A 17,716-nucleotide genomic window follows, 5' to 3' on the forward strand; every position below is an offset into this window, starting at 1 on the left:
AATTGCAGAAAACATTCAAAATGTGGCCTAATCACATTTAATACTTAATGCCCTGCTCAATGAAGAATACTTTCTTTAACACCCTACACTTGTGTTGCCACTTTCAAGGAGCTCACGCTTGTACCCCAAGATCCCTCTATTCCCTCGAAGAGCAAGACACTTGTCTCTATTAAACTCCATATGCCATTTCTCTGCCCACATTTAAAAGTTATCGGTTTGGAAGGGAGAATACGAGGGGAAGTGGGTGAATCAGCAGGAGAGAGAGTGAAACCTGTGGAGGGGGGAGGTGGTGGACAGGTTACATGATTTTGGAAAATTCCATATGCATACTATCGAGTCACAAATGCAATAAGAGATGGTTCCTCTGGATTTGATCTCACCCTGACAATGGAGGAGGCAGAAGACAAAGGTCAGTGTGGGAATGGAATGGAACTTAAAACAGCTTGTGACCATGAGCCAAGATGGCCATTGTGATCAAATTGGAGGTGCTCAGCCAATCTGTCATTTACTCTGCATTGGGTTTCCTGCCACAGAGAGAACAGACATGGTTGGAGGAGGTGATTGTGAAACTTTACCCTGCATGAGAATCCCTCGATGGTGGTAAATGATGTAGATTGCAGGAGAAAATGACCGAGGAGGGGGAGGAATTAGGAGTCTGTAATTAGTTGAAAGATCCTACTGCAAGATTCATCAACAACGAGTAGTAAAGTAGCTTCAGTCTATTCTCCCTCTCAGAAAGATTTAGTTAATAAACAAAACAATCTTTCAGCACAGCCAGGGGCAAAAGGGCTCTTAATTTATTCTTACAATCAACAGACTTTGAAATTACCCACCGTAAATGCCTCAAAATTCAATTCACTTCTGGTGGAAGTATAAGAGCCAGTGGCTTGCTTAATCAGATTAGCCTATTCTGAGTTTCCATTTTGACTTTCACACCATCAAATGCAAGCCCCAGTTTTGTTCCCCAACTATTTTCTATCCTTACCCTCTTTGCAATCTCATCTACCTGAAATTGGAACAAACAACAGCCAATTTTGCCATGTATAAATCAAAATAATTTACCCACAGTTTCACATCACTGTAGCCACTGAGGGATAACTTGTGCCCATCAGGAAACTGCACCACCCACTACAGGGTGCTATTTACCTTGGTGTTAATGACTCTTTTCCAGTGTTACTTTCAGACATAATGACATATTCAACATGCACAATATTTATTTTCTTACTGACCAGAACTATAAAGCATTGTGTAAAAAGGTAAAAAACTCAAGTCAACCAGGAGATACAAATTTCTGACTGCAATGTTGCTGTCCAAATTTGCTACATTATTGAAGTCTCACAGAGCTTACAACAGATATTCAAATCAAGCAATAACAGAAATAACAGAATATTACGGCACGGTACAAGCCCTTTGACCCACGATGTTTTGTTGATCCGTGGCTGAGGAAGGTCCCGGCGCCTCCGCCAACTTCCTCCCATTCGCGCCCGCAGCGACGCGACGGACCCCGAGCAGACGACGTCGCCGCCAACATCCCGCCTCCTCACAGCAAGAGCCAATCAGCCCGCGAACCCACCCATCAATCCAACCCGACCCCAGCGTCTCATCCAATAGCGGCCTCACCGAATCAACCCTTGACTCGCCAAATACTTGTCCTGGTGAATGTCTATTGCTGCTGGGTTTTGGGGTCCTTTGGGCTCATAACACCATAGTCTGGTGACGTACCTCCTTCCCACTCCATCCATTTTGGATAGAGAATTTAGGTTAAAATGGCTTAAGTTAAAATGTGATGATTAATCATAAAAAGGGAAGCCAGAACGGACAGGGAGCTTACTAGCAGCCAAGGACAAAAAGTTCAGCTGGATATGTTTTTTTTTAAACATATCTTTTCATGGTCATAGTGAGAGACATGCAGGAGACAAAAGATTAATAAGAAGGGTGAGAAACAGAATTTAGTGTATGTAGAGTTCGCAGCGTACGTAACGAACGTGATAATTAAAAATGCAGTTGTACTTAGAATGCTTTTGCAATACTAACCAATTAAAACAGTATTAATAAGAAGGGGAAGGGCAAACAACAAGGGTATAAAAATCAATGCACTGTATGTATCGGGCTTAACTGGTGAGAAGCCAGTTGAGTCCAACTCTGCAGACTTGTAAATAAAGCTTGTCGTGTCATCAGTTTTAAAGAGACTTATGTGTGAGAAGTTTTATTTCTGACAATTGGGGGCTCGTCCGGGATCTACACTCCAGCCATGAGGGGAGGCGAGAAGAGGGACATCGGAGGTGGTGCACCCCGCTGAGTTCAGCGGCTCCTAGTCCCTTGCTCGTCGCTTCGGGCGGCTTGAGCGAGTGGTATCCGGACAAGGTGACACGACAAGACGGAGAGGAGAAGGGTGACGGTTCAATCCCCGAGAAGACACCGGTAAGTGACGACTTACGATTGTGGTATGGGGATTGGGTAACAGGTGTTACGGGATACACCTGTTTGGATAAAAAAAACCTAACGTAATAGATCAGGTATAGAGCTTTTGTCGTGGCGTGAGGACCCTGTCATGGGACTCTAGGATAGACCCCAGGGAAACCTCGGCGGTAACCGAAGGAGGGACAGCACCTCCGACGAAGTGCCGAGAAGAGAGGGGTCGACCCCAGGGAAACCTCAGCGGTAACCGAAGGAGGGACAGTCCCTCCGACGAGGCGTCTGAGAAGAAGGGAGTAGGGTCCAGAACGAAAGGGTCCTCAGCAACGATAAACGGATCTAGGTGGGAAAATGGGAGGATCAAAATCTAAGGGCTCGTCTGAAAATTCAGGACAATTCCTGGGAGTTCCCCTTGACAGCCCTTTGGGGAGAATGTTTGAAAATTGGGATAGTAAAAGATATCGAGACAAAAACAAGAAAAAGATGGTTCAATATTGTCTCCTTTGGTCGAAACAACCTATTAAAGGTTCCTCGGTCTGGTGGCCGAAATTTGGATCTGATGAGGATTGGGTTAGACAAGCATTAAACATATATGTAAATTCGAGACCAAAGGTGAATCAAGAAGAGTCAGCGTATGCATTTTGTTGGGTTCCCTGGCCAGGATCCTTAACAAAATGTTTTAAATTGAGGGTAGCGGGAGAAAAGAAGTGGGAACCTCTGGACAACCTTCCCCCTCCTTATATTCCCCCGGTGCCTACTGCGCCCGAGGAAAGCTCATTACCGGAGGGGAAAGGTGATGAATCTGATTGCCCCGAAAGGGGCCGGGAAAAAAGAATGAATAAGGGAGTCGGACCCTAAACTTCCACCGGTAAACTGACCCTGGACAAGATCCCAGACTAGTCCAGGACCATCAAAGTTTTCAATAAGCCTAAATCCCCTGAGGGAAGTTCCTATGGGAGGACCGGGAGCGTGAACGGGATATGTGAATGTTCCCCTAACTAGTACAGAGGTGCGGGGATTAAAGAAAGAAATGAAAAAGTTATTGGAAGATCCTATAGGACTGGCCGAACAGCTCGACCAATTCCTGGGACCAAACACATATACGTGGGAAGAGATGCAGGCAATAATGGGAACATTATTCTCACCCCAGGAGAGGCAGATGATTCGACGGGCTGCCCTCCTCATGTGGGAATATGAACAACCTGGAGACCCCAGACCCCATGAACAAAAATATCCCTTAAATGAACCCAGGTGGGACAAACGAACACCCGAGGGATTGGCAAGTATGAGACAATATAGAGAGTGGACAATTAAAGGGATACGGGAGGCTGTGCCAAAGGGTCACAATTTCACCAAGGCATTTGGGAACCACCAGGGGAAAGACGAGTCCCCTACTGATTTTTTGGAGAGGGTGAGAAAGAATGTCCAACAGTATGCTGGCGTGGACCCTAGTACACCAATGGGTGAACAGCTTATTCGAATTGAATTTGTTTCCAAATCATGGCAGGACATTAGAAAGAAACTAGAAAAGGAGGAGGACTGGAGTGAAAAACCCCTAAGTGACCTGTTAAAAAAGGCACAAAAAGTATATGTGCAGAGAGAAGAAGAAGATCAAAAGAGGGCGACAAAGGTTATGGTACAGACTATCCGACAGATGAATGCTGAATCCAGAGGGGAAAGAAAACAAAACCTTCCTCTAAACAATCCAAGATATCCAAGAGAGGGAAGACCCCGGAGGTCCGTTAAGTGCTATTACTGCAATGAGGAAGGACACTTTAAGAGGGAATGCCCCCGATACAAGAGGGAATTGCGTGCCCTCGAACTTATGGAAGAAGATTAGGGGTGTCAGGGGTTCCAAATGTTGGGGACCAAGTATAAGAGGGAACCCCTGGTAAAACTAAAAATTGGTCCCAAGGGAGAAGAGGTGGTGTTTATGGTGGACACAGGAGCGGAACGAAGTAGTGTAATAACTGTGCCAATCGGAACTGAGCCTGTAAAAAGTAATTTGACAATTTCTGGGATAGAAGGGGCTCCCAGAATGGTATCAATAATTCCCCAAGTAACAGTGAAACTGGAAGAAAGAGAAGGGGTACAAGACCTCTTGTTGTTACCGTCAGCTGGATTTAACCTCCTAGGAAGGGACTTACAGGCTCTCCTAGGTTTGGGTGCTCTCCCTGTGGACGGAGAAGTGCGAGTCCACCTCTGTGCTCTAAAGGAAGAGGATGAACGGCAGATTGACGAGAGAGTCTGGTATAAGGAGGGAAATCGAGGAGGTCTGGACATCCCACCTTTACATGTCACCTTTACATACCAGGTCATCAGCCGGTAAGGAAACGTCAGTATCCTATTTCTTTGGAAGGGAGAAAAGGGCTACAGCCGGTAATTGAGACTCTAATACGAGACGGACTATTAGAAGAATGCATGTCACCTTATAACACCCCTATACTCCCAGTGAAAAAGTCAGATGGATCCTATCGCCTAGTTCAGGATCTAAGAAGTTTGAATGCTATTGTTCAGACCCGCCACCCAGTGGTGCCTAATCCCTATACTATTATGAGTCGGATTCCCCCAGACCATGAGTGGTTTAGTGTTATCGACTTGAAGGATGCCTTCTGGACATGTCCATTAGAAGAGGAAAGTAGAGATATGTTCGCGTTTGAATGGGAAAATCCATGGACAGGTAGACGGAGACAGCTTCGGTGGACTGTATTGCCCCAAGGGTTCACTGAATCTCCGAACCTGTTTGGACAAATGCTAGAACAAATCCTGGCGGACTATCCACAATCTGATGATTCCCAACTAATGCAGTATGTGGACGATTTACTATTATCAGGACCCAAGGAACAAGAAATGAGGGGAGATACAATTAGACTCTTGAATTATCTGGGGAAAAAGGGTCTACGGGTGTCTAGGAACAAGTTACAGTTCGTTGAGAGAACTGTGGTATATCTGGGACACCAGATAAGTAAAGGACAGAAACGGATTACCCCTGAACGGATTGCGGGAATCACTAGAATGCCGTTACCCCGTAATAAGAAGGAAATAAGACAATTCCTGGGACTCTTAGGTTACTGTAGGTTATGGATAGAGGACTACTCAGCGTTGGTGAAGTTTATGTATGAAAAGCTGACAAATGAAAATGAATATCCATTGAAATGGACCCAGGAGGAGGAGGGATGGTTTGAGGACTTGAAGCATCGCCTGACACGAGCCCCGATACTCACTCTGCCCTCTTTAAAACAGCCCTTCCAGCTATTTGTCACTCATAACCAAGGAACAGCTGTGGGAATTTTAACACAGGAAAAAGGCGGTCAGCGACACCCAGTGGCTTTCCTTTCCAAAATGATGGACCCAGTGTCTCGCGGATGGCCGACGTGTATCCAGGGAGTAGCGGCTGCTGCTCTGTTGGTAGAGGAAGCACGTAAACTTACTTTTGGAGGAAAGATGACTGTGTACACCTCCCATTCTGTGAGTGTTTTATTAACACAAACTGCCCATCGATGGCTGACTGATTCTCGCATATTAAAGTATGAAACCATTTTAATGGTCGGGGAAGATCTACAGTTTGCAAAGATTAATAGCTGCAACCCAGCTCAGTTTTTATACGGCAGTGAAACAGAGAGAGAGGTGGAGCACGACTGTGTCGAGTTGACGGATCTTCAGACCAAGACCCGAGAAGACCTTTGCGATACTCCTCTGGGAGAAGGATATGAATTCTACATTGACGGCTCCGCCAGATGTGTTGACGGAATGAGAAGGAGTGGGTATGCTATAATAGAAGGAAATACTTGGAAAGTAGTAGAATCCACGAGACTACCCGGAAGCTGGTCAGCACAGTCCTGTGAACTATATGCCTTGCAGAGAGCCCTCAGAATACTGGCAGAGAAAACTGGAACGATTTACACTGATTCCAAATACGCATACGGGGTAGTGCATACCTTTGGTAAGATCTGGAAGGAGCGTGGTCTAATTACATCAAGAGGAAAGGAATTAGCACACGAACAGATGATTACTCTGACTTTAGAAGCCTTGACATTACCCCAGGAAATAGCAGTGGTCTACATACCAGGCCATCAGAGGGGAGATACCCCGACAGCAATTGGAAACAGACTGGCTGATGAAGAAGCCAAAAGGGCAGCCATGCAACAAGAAGTCCGTTTGCTGACCTTAATCCCAATAAGACAAGGCATAAAGAAGGCTCCCATTTTCACTGCTAAGGAAGAAAAGGACATGGCTCAGCTGGGCACAAGCTAGCTGCCTGATGGAACATGGAAGACACCAGATGGAAGAATGGTTCTAAATAAAGAAATAACTCGCAATATTTTAAAACACCTGCATTATCAGAGCCACTGGGGCACCCAAGCCTTATGTGACACAGTGCTTCGAGAATATGTGTGTAAGGGAATCTACACCTTGGCCCAACAGGAGGTGCAGAACTGTCACCTATGCACAAAAATTAATAAGAAGATAATGAGGACAGGGACAATGGGAGGTCAACCATTAGCCATACGCCCTTTTCAAAGTATCCAGATCGACTTCACAGAGTTACCTCAAGTCCAAAGATGGAAGTATCTGTTGGTGGTAATAGATCACTTTACCCGATGGGTGGAAGCCTTCCCAACAGTAAATGCTACAGCCTCTACAGTAGCTCACCTCCTCCTAGAGCAGATAATCCCCAGATATGGTATAATGGATTCTATAGACTCAGACAGGGGTCCACATTTTTGTTCAAAAATCCAGCAATTGATTTGTAATGCATTACAGGTCTCTTGGAAATTGCATACCCCTTGGCATCCACAAAGCTCAGGGAGGGTTGAACGTATGAATGGAACCCTAAAAATGCAATTGACAAAATTAATGGTGGAAACTAAAATGCCTTGGATAAAGTGTCTGCCCCTGGCTTTATTGAGAATTCGTACTGCCCCACGAAAAGATGTAGGGTTGTCCCCTTATGAAATGATGTTTGGGCTTCCCTTCTGGAGTACAGTTGAGGGGTGTCCCACCTTGGGGGAAGGGGATATATTTGTTAGGAACTATTTACAGGCACTGTCACGCTCTCTTACAGATTTACGAAAGAGAGGACTATTGGCACAAACACCGCCTCTAGACTTTTCTTTACACAAAGTGGAACCAGGAGACTGGATTCTCATCAAGACCTGGAAAACTGAAAAACTCCAGCCCCAGTGGGAAGGTCCATACCAAGTTCTCTTAACTACAGAGGCTGCAGCACGAACAAGAGAGAAGGGGTGGACACACGCATCCAGATTTAAGGGACCTGTAGAGGCGCCTCAGGACCCTGATACGAACTCAGATTGGACTTGTGTTCCTGGAGAAAAACCTCTTACCTTGCGATTTCGCAGAAAGACTTGATTCACAATGTTATTGTTATGTTCTTTGATTTTTCTTAGTTTGCCTATGTCTTTATCAGGTGTGAAATGTAAGAAATGCAGAGACACAGTGGTCCTGTTTCAGGACCGCATTTGGGGAAGAAAGGAGGGTAATTTTATTTCCCATACCTCAGTTCCTGAGAAATGCTGGGCAGAAAATACCACCCAACATCCATATACCCCTTGTGTGGAAAAAGAAGGAAATAAGATGGGTCATTATATACAGATTCCTAATACCACTCCTTTCCCTCTTAACGGTTGGAAGGGTGACTCAGGCCCACCATGCCCTGATGGACTCTGGTTTTGCATACACCAGCGTACTGTTCCAATAAGAAATTCCACTCTACACTCAAAAGTGCCTGCCCCTTTAAGACAGCCGGACTTAGTTCGAGTCCATCCAAATAACCATGAAAGTTTCGGTAATGCAGTTGGGGGAGATAACCTTTTTGTAGATCTTGCAACTAAAATTGCAGGAACTTTTAATGTAACCAATTGTTGGGTCTGCGGGGGTCCACGGATGTCAGAGCAATGGCCTTGGTGGGGGGAGTCCCTCAATTCATTGACCATGATTTCCCGAATTTGGACAACTAACCGAACGAGATCAAGAGAAACTTGGTCTCTCTCTAACGTCCCCTCTGGTTTTTATTGTCTCTCACGAACCGGCAAATACCCAGTAGGAAAAAGTCCCTGCAAGGCTGTATGGATTCGCATTTCGCCTGGTATTTTCATTTGGTTTCCTAAACCCCTGACTTGGTTCTTATCCACTGTTTTTAAAACTAATTGCCTACCCCTGTCTAATAGCAGTATTCAGTTTTGGAATTGTACCAGTTCCACCATCACAGGACCATACCAATCAAACCCCGTTCTTAAAAGAGTTTGGGAAAGGGGGTATGGTGTATCCCCAAATGGATTATTCTGGGTATGTGGTAATAAAGCTTATACTCGTCTTCCCTTACAGTGGAGTGGAACTTGTTTCCTAGGGATAATCCGCCCAGAATTTTTCCTCCTACCCCACGATCACGGTCATAAATTAGGAGTGAAGGTTTTTGATACATTACACCGTCAGCCCCGCTCTAGCACGGTACATTTGGGACAATGGGGAGATGATTGGCCTCCAGAACGTATAATTCAATATTATGGTCCCGCTACATGGGCTCAAGATGGATCCTGGGGTTATCGTACTCCTATTTATATGTTAAATCGCATTATTCGCTTGCAAGCAGTCCTTGAAATTGTTACAAATCAAACAGCTCTAGCCCTGCAATTACTTGCATCCCAGCAAGGTCAAATGCACTCTGCTATATATCAGAACCGTCTGGCCCTAGACTATCTCGTAGCCACAGAAGGAGGTGTATGTGGAAAGCTTAATTTAACTAACTGCTGCTTACAGATTGATGATAATGGCCAAGCCATTCGAAAAATCGCTGATAATATTCGTACTTTGTCCCATGTACAGGTTCAAACCTGGCATCCTTTTGCAAAATTAAATTGGATGGACAAATGGTTTGGAGGAACCTGGTGGCGTACCTTATTGTGGGTCATCGGAGGTATTTTATTCCTCCTACTTGTTTTGCCCTGTATTATTCCCTGTCTACGCAGCCTAGTGATTTCCATGGTCCAACAGGCTATGCAACCAGGGGGACTGGGAGACCCCGTTAGAATTTTACTTCAGCACGAAATTAATGTATCATGAAACGTTTTTCTTCCCCAGGTTAAAATCCCCATTCATATCTATATATAATACACACATTTTAAAGAGAGAAAGGGGTGGATTGTTATATAGAGAATTTAGGTTAAAATGACTTAAGTTAAAATGTGATGATTAATCATAAAAAGGGAAGCCAGAACGGACAGGGAGCTTACTTGCAGCCAAGGACAAAAAGGTTCAGCTGGATATGTTTTTTTAAAACATATCTTTTCATGGTCATAGTGAGAGACATGCAGGAGACAAAAGATTGATAAGAAGGGTGAGAAACAGAATTTAGTGTATGTAGAGTTCGCAGCGTACGTAACGAACGTGATAATTAAAAATGCAGTTATACTTAGAATGCTTTTGCAATACTAACCAATTAAAACAGTATTAATAAGAAGGGGAAGGGCAAACAATAAGGGTATAAAAATCAATGCACTGTATGTATTGGGGCTTAACTGGTGAGAAGCCAGTTGAGTCCAACTCTGCAGACTTGTAAATAAAGCTTGTCGTGTCATCAGTTTTAAAGAGACTCATGTGTGAGAAGTTTTATTTCTGACACCCCCTGCCCTCCTCCCCCCTGCCCTCCTCCCCCCTGTCCTCCTCCCCCTGCCCTTCTCCCCTCCCCTCACCCTCCTTGCCCAGCATCCCCCTCGCCCTCCAACTCCCCCTTCACCCTCCCCCTTACCCCTGTCTGGCCCCGCCCACTCCGGGCTCCCGCCCCTCCCATCCCCCTCCCTCTCCCTCAACCCCCTCCCCTCCCCGCCCCCTGCACCGACGCCTCGGCTCCACCCAAACACCCCGCCGGTACCAGCCACTCCCGGGTGGGGCCCGGTGGGCTGCGGGTCGCCCGCTTTCCCTGGAATGCGCGGCTGCGGAAGGTCCGGGCGCTGCCGCCAACTTCATCACACTCGCGCCCGCGGCGACGCGACGGACCCCGAGCAGACGACGCCGCCGCCAACGTCCCGCCTCCTCACAGCTAGAGCCAATCAGCCCGCGAAAACGCCCATCAATCCAACCCGACTTCAGCGTCCAATCCAATAGCGGCCTCACCGAATCAACCCATTGGCTCGCGCAACTGAAGCAACCAATCAGCGAGCGAGCGAGCGAACACACAGGTGAACCCAATCAGCATCGCAAGACAGAAAACAGAGGCAGTGGAAGGAGCAGGAGACCTTTCGGCCCTTCCACTTACAACTACCCCAACAACTCAATCAAATCCTTGGGAAACACAGGATCACTTTGTCTTGGCTCCAGGATTCCTCTGATCTCAAGAAATACATTGTACCCCAACTGCAAGGGAGACTATTTATTATCAAACTTTCCTTTATATTTATTACTGCTTCCAATTTAATGGAGGACACAAGTGGTTGTGTCAGCCAGCTGGACCGCCTCGGGGAACCTCATGGAGCAGGCAATCATGGTGAGAAGGTAACTCGTCCCGCGGGAGGCCAGTAGTGACCCTACAATGTCATTGTAGATGTGGCTGAACCTATGTGGTGCTGGCTCGAATGTCTGGGATGGTGCCTTCACGTATCTCTGCATTTTGGTCATCTGGCAGAGTGTGCAGGCCTTGGCCCACTGACAACCTGTTTCTGGAGGCTCAGCAAGACCAGCCGATTGACCACCATTTTGACAGTACTGATGGCCAGGTGCGTCAGATTGTGCACCTCATCATAAAACGGCCATCTCAATGCTGTCGGCACGATGAGGTGGGGTATGCCATTGGAATGTCGCAGAGGAGCGTCTACTTACCAGGATCGATGTTAGCATCCTCCAGCCTGAGCCTGGACATTGCTGTCTTGCTTGCAAGGATCTCAGGGTCATCCTGCTGTCCCCTGCCGAGGGCTAAGTAGTCTATTCACTGGGACAGGGCCTGGATAGACTTGATTGCGGGGATGGGGCAGTGCGTCACCCACGATGTGTTGAATGTCTGTAGTGAACTCAGACTCATATGAGAGGAGTCGCTGCTGCTTGGCCGACCACAGGTCCAACACTTTATGGAAGGCAAAAATTAATGGCTTCTGGTCCATGAAGACACTGAATTGTCTACCTTCCAAAAATACCTTAAGTGCCTGACTGCCAGGTACAGCACCAATTGCTCTCAGTCAAAGACGCTGTATTACAGTTCAGGTGGCCAGAGGTGTCTGCTAAAGAAGGACAGGGGCTGCCATTCCCCTTTGATGAATTGCTCCAGTGCACCCCCTACTGCTGTGCACGAAGCATCTACTGTGAGAGTGGTGGGTGCTTCTGGCCTGGCGTGTACCACAAGGGTTGTGTTGGCCAGTGCGTCCTTGGCCTTCTGGAACGCCTCCAAATCCTATTGTCCCAGGTAATGTCTTTACCTTTCTCCGCATGATGTGGGCCACGGGGGGGCGTGGCAAGATGGCGTAAGGATCAGACGTGCCTGCCAGTCCTCTCCTGACTCTATCTTAATGTTTTGTCTAGAAATGCCCGTTAAAATTCTTTAAAAGTTTAGATAACTTCAGTGCTGTTAATTTAAGTTATGATGGTAAAATTGGTAGAAAAGAGCAAAAAAAAACGACAACAGATTATCAAAAAACTACATTTTCCAAAAGTTCAAGTTTTGGAGCCTACCTACAGGAAAGACATCGAGACTCAGCCTGAAATGGATCCCAGGAGAAAGGTACAGCTTTCGGATGTAGAGTTCAATATTGCATCGGTAGAGCCCTCTAAAGAGGGCGCCAAACAGCCTTAAGAACAAAGAGTTACTCAGGTTCGCACATGTGCAGTAGCATCTGACGGCAATGTTATGAATGAACCACTTGTAGTAACATCAGTTGAAGTACCGGCTGGGGAAAGGCATTTGTCAACTGTACCGGTGGCACTGCAAACTGCACCTTTTGAGATAAAAGAACCTATACAACTTGATGGACTGGGCAAAACCCCGGCCAGCGTCCTCCAGTCATTGCTGGAGAGGCTGTGGCTGGGGTTTCCACACGCAGCTATACTACAAGGAAGGCAACCAGAATGAAGGAAGCAAAAGAAGACCCTTTGGTTATGCAGAAGAAGCAGGAATCTGTGGAGCCAGAATCTCTTCCAATTGAAAAGATTCTTGTGAATCTTAAATCTAAATGATCTTATACAATGCAGGGATTATCCAAGATTATGACTGAACTTGGTACTAGGTTTAATACTCTGTGGTGAAAATACATTCTCAACAGATGGCTGAGTTTGGAGCTTTTAAGCTTGAAGTGAGAGATAAATTTAATTCGTGTGAAGAAGATATAGACGAAATACGAGATCATGTTTCAGATGTGACCAAAATGGTCAAAGACTTACAAACTCAAAATAAAAATTTGGTGAAAAAGATTGATTATTTGGAAAACCAATCCAGACGGAACAATATAAAGATTATTGGTTTAAATAATGATGATGTTAGTTTAAGATGAAGTGAGAGTTGGGGGAGAGAACTGGATGGGCACTATTTCCTGAAAGTCATCTGCTTCGTGCCATTTTTTTTGGGAGTTACCGCATTGCGCGGTTTAGACGGGAGGGGGTATTTTTAACCTCCTACGTGTTTTTTTTCCTTTTTTTTGTATTATTAGATTAAAGAGTGAAGGGGTTTTTTTTTGTTTAAATATAAAAAAAACATAAGAAAGTATTTGATTGTTTAAAAAACTAAAAATTCATGTGGTTTTTTTTGTAAAGTTTATTCAGTAGATAAGGAATATTTGAAATTTAAATGTGAATGGGATAGATAAGTTTTTTTAAAATATTTTTTCTTTAACTTTAAGGTGAAAGGAGTGGTAATTCTGGTGTATATTATTTTGCTATTTTAGTTATAGAACAAAGGGAATAATGGTGAAAGTTATAAATTGAATTGTACAATTCTTAATGAGGCTTGAATTTTGTTTGTGGCTTATGCTCTATTTGTTGAAGATATAGATTTTGTTGTAGATGTATTTTTATTATTTGGATATCTGAATTTTAACGTAATGATTGGGGATATTTAAATGTGGTATTGGAGCTTTATTGGGTAATTATTCAAGGTTAAAAGGGAAAAATGGTGGAAGAGTACCAAATTTGAATTGTACAAAGTTTAATGAGGTTGGAATTTTGTTTTAAGATGGCAGTTTATGTGACTAATATGATGATAGATGTGAAGTTAGTTGATATTTGGTGAAGGTTTATCTCTATAGATAAAGTTTTATTTTTCATCATTTTTTTCTCATGCTACAATTTTTTTTAAAGGATTTTTGATAGACAATGTTACTAATTTTACTAATTTTTTATATTAAGTTTGTTAATTATATGTTTCATCTTAACTCTGTTAAATATATGCATTTAAGTTTGATTTAAATATGTTTTTTAAGTCTGATATCTTAGTTTTAATTACTTTTCTTTTTGTTAGTATTTTAATCGGTTATGTTTTTGTTTTTTTTTGTAAGTGGGTTTTTTTCTCACATATATTATTAACTTTATTAATTCTTCACTCTTTATTTTGGGGAAGGGGGGGTTGGACTAATTTGAGTTGGGTTATTAATTTGTAATAATTATTGGGGAGGGTATAGTTTATTTAGATTACTGATACTGTATTGTAATTTTATTATTTTGTTCTTAATTTTTTAAATGTAATTCTATATGTTATTCATGTTATAAAATCTTAAATAAAGTTTAAAAACAAAAAAATGATGTCGGCCACTACCGGTATGAATCGGTGATAAAAATTAATCGTACCAGTGAATTCTTGCAGCCCCTTCATTATGTGGGGTTTGAGGAAGCACTTAACAAACTCTACCTTTTCAAGCAGGGTTTAGTTCCGTGCCTGTTGATTTGACCCCCAAGGAAGTCGAACGTTTCCAACCTGAACTAGCACTTAGCAAGGTTTATATAGTAAGTCCAAGTTCCCGCAGCCAGGCGCACAGTCACATTAGATGGTCTCTGTTTAGCTTCATTGCCACCACTTTGACATCTTGTGGTTACTGCCACCCTCTGCTGTTGGAGAATATCCTCCTTGGTCTCTGCCCCTCAATGTAACTAAGAACCCCTAAAATGCCCCTAATGTTTTGGCCTTCATCACTACTCCTGGCAAGGCATTCTTGACACCCACAACTCTGGGTAAAAGAAAATACGCCTGATATCTCCCCTAAATCTTCCTCCCTTTGCTTTAGACAGATGTCTTCTAGTGTTTGCTACTCCCATTTGGGTGTCAGGCAAACTGAAGGGCATCTTTCACCGAGTCTCTGGTTTTCCAGCAGTTCAGGATGTCTGTCTCTGGATGCTCTCCTCTGTGGACCAACCCGCAGTATCCCATCTAGTCCTAGAGTCTCTGTGTCAGACATTCTCTGCCGACCACTGCCTGATGGCTTTGTGGTCAAATGTGTTTGTCTATGAAACCATTCCCAGGAAGGTGAAGGGGCAGAGTCCTGCTGACTGGAACATTGTGCAGCACCAGGGCCAGGCCAATCTTTCGCAACACCTGAACCAGGTAGAACCTCAGCACATAGCAGCATTTGGTGCCCTTGCACTTTGGTTACAAGCACAGCCACACACAATTATGGTCATGCTGGTTACACCCTTGTCCCCATTGATTGATGATGTACACGGTCCTTCTCCAGACTCTATCCATTTTGGACCCCCACATGAATAGGAAATTTGTTTTGGGAATTGACAGGGTGGTGGTGTGGGGATGGGCCAAACCTGGCCCACATGCAGTAGGACCGAAAGTTCCTTGCACATTGCACCTGTTAATCAGGTTTTACCCGAATGACAGAGATGGGTATCTACGTGATTCTCCCTGTCTCCTGGACCTGGGGGTCTTTGTACTGCTCCCCATCTCCTTAAGTTGGTGGTTTGTTCTCCACCACCCCCACAAGAAATCCAAGACCCCTGGATGGAGGGCAGAGGCGCAGAGAGATCAGTGAGAACACGGGTAGTTTCAACAGGGTGGGGTCCATCCAGGCGCCTGATAACAGGAGGAACCAAGTGGGAAGGAGGATGCAGGGTATTCGATAGCAGGACATTGCGAGAGAGTGGATTCCTCGAACTCTTGAGGGGAGAAGGTGCTGGTCGATCCATCGGTTTAGGTGGGGCAGGGTATAGACATGGCAGCTGACTGGAATTGTCAGCGGGTTACTGAGACCTGGGAAAGGAGGGGAAGGAGGGTGCAGTCGTGTTCTGAGAGTGCTGAGGGAGAGGCAACATGGGTGCCACCTCAAGGCAACGGTCCCCTGATTGTTTGCAGGGATGGGCTCTGTAAATAGACTCATAGATATCCAGCTCAGAGCATCTTTGTCCCCCTGCCATCAGGAAGGAGATATGGAGGAAGAAAAGCAGAGCAGCCAGGGAGGGAAATAGCTTCTTCCCACAGGCCGTGCGATTGACAAGGCAACATGAGCTGGATGGGAGCTAAGAATGAAAAGGGTGAGAGGAATATGGACTGATTACAACAGCTCAGCTAGCAGGAGAGAGGGGCTGAAGGGCCTGTTTCTGTTTTGTCTATCTGGACCAGCCTTTTGAGTTCAAGCTTTAAAAAACCCAATAATTTTTAAATTTAATATCAACGGTACAGAATGAATCAAGAGACAAGATGTCTGTCCAGCAGCAAGCGTCGAAGGCACTTCCTGAAACGGAGGCTCTGAAACCACAGGGAGGTTCTGGATGGAAAGAGGCCCAGCTTCTTCTGGAAGGAGGAGAGGAGAGGCAGGGGAAATGTGGGGGAAGGGAAGGGGAGGGGAAGGGCGGGGCTAGGGATGCCGTCCACCGTTCACCTCCCCTTTCCTCTACCCCGTTCCCCTCCCCTTTCCACTGCCCGTTCCCCTCCCACATCCCCTCCCCCCTTCCCTTCCCCAGTTCCCGTCCCCCGCTCGCCTCCCCCATTCCCCTCCCCCTTCCCTTCCTCCTACTCCTAACCCTAACCCCTAACAAAATCCTAAACCTAACCTTAACACTACCGATACCCCCTACCACCACTCCACATCTCCTAACTCTACCCCCACCCCGTCCACTAACCCTAACTTTATCCCTACGCCTATGCCGCCCCTTAACCCCAACCCTAATGCTACCCACCATCCCCTAAACCCAAACCTCACTCCTCCTCTACCCCCCTGCTCCTACCCCCTTCCCCTATACCTAACACAAGCCCACTTCCCCGAACTATAAACCTAACCATAAACCAAGATATAGCCCTACCCCATGTCTCCTAACACTAACCCTAACTCTACCCAACTTCCCCAACCCTAAACTAAACCCTACCCCTATCCCTTACAACCTACCCCCTTCCCCTAACCATACCTCCTACCCCTTCCCCATACCCGCACCCCCTACAACTACCCCCTTCCCCTAACCATACCTCCTACCGCTTCCCCATATCCGCATCCCCTACAACTAACCCCTACCCTATCCCTTACAACCTACCCCCTTCCCCTAACCCTACCTCCTACCCCTTCCCCATACCCACACCCCCTACCACTACCCCCTACCCTACCCCTTACCACAACCCCTACCCTTACCCCCTTCCACTACCCCCTTTCTCCTACCCCATTCCCCTCCCCCTCCTTCCCCTAGGTTAGGGGTAGGAAGGGGAAAGGGAAAGGGGAGGGGAAGGGGAGGAGGAGAAGGGGAGGGGAAGGGGAAGGGTTAGGGCAGGGGATGGGGGAGGGGAAGGGGAGGGGGAAAGGGGAAGGGAAGGGCAGAGGGGAAGGGGGAGGTGAAGAGTGGAGGGCTGGGGTTAGGGCATAGGTGTGAGGGCAGGGGAAGGGGAAGGTGAGCAGGAGGGGGTTGGGATGGAGGAGGGGTAGAGGAGAAGAGGGGAAGTGGGTGAAGGGACATGGAAGAGGCAGGGAATGGGGTTGGCAGGGCCAGAGGGAGAAGGGGAGGGGTTCATGCCATCATGATGTTGTCCGTCCTCTGTTCAGCTGGGATGCGATGTTCTTCTGGACTCGTGTCTTGTCTCTAAGATCGCTCCTTCTCCTGGGAAGAGAAATACGAGTGATAGAGATACTATCTCTGAGGCCTGATCACAATGACTTTGGAGGGTCCCAACTCTTCCCCCATCATCCCCCCGACCCCTGAACACTGGAGCCTTTCCCCTTCCTCTGCTTTTCCTGAGAAAGTGTGTTTTGGCGAAAACCATGTTCTCTCTCTGCAGAGCTCAGAGCAACGTGTGTCCATCAGGCAACACCCTGGTTCTCCACGATATGGCAGCAAGATGCTAGACAATCATGGATGGATCAGTCGAGACCGTTCAGCTGATCCAGCT

General features: G+C 46.0%; 1 long non-coding RNA gene across 2 annotated transcripts in view; it reads right to left on the reverse strand.

Annotated features, from left to right (window-relative positions):
- The window catches only part of LOC138745463 (uncharacterized), a 61,445-nt gene that overhangs the window by 38,546 nt on the left and 5,183 nt on the right, over nucleotides 1–17,716 (reverse strand). Inside the window, exon 4 of one of the 2 annotated variants that reach the window (XR_011346280.1) lies at nucleotides 16,956–17,427. The exons of the other annotated variant lie outside the window; for it this stretch is intronic. This is a non-coding gene — a long non-coding RNA (uncharacterized lncRNA). Of the gene's footprint in view, nucleotides 1–16,955; nucleotides 17,428–17,716 lie in introns of those variants that run through there. 2 annotated transcript variants of the gene reach the window in all.

Source organism: Narcine bancroftii, chromosome 11 (assembly GCF_036971445.1).
Source record: "Narcine bancroftii isolate sNarBan1 chromosome 11, sNarBan1.hap1, whole genome shotgun sequence".
NCBI classification, from domain to species: Eukaryota; Metazoa; Chordata; class Chondrichthyes; order Torpediniformes; family Narcinidae; genus Narcine; species Narcine bancroftii.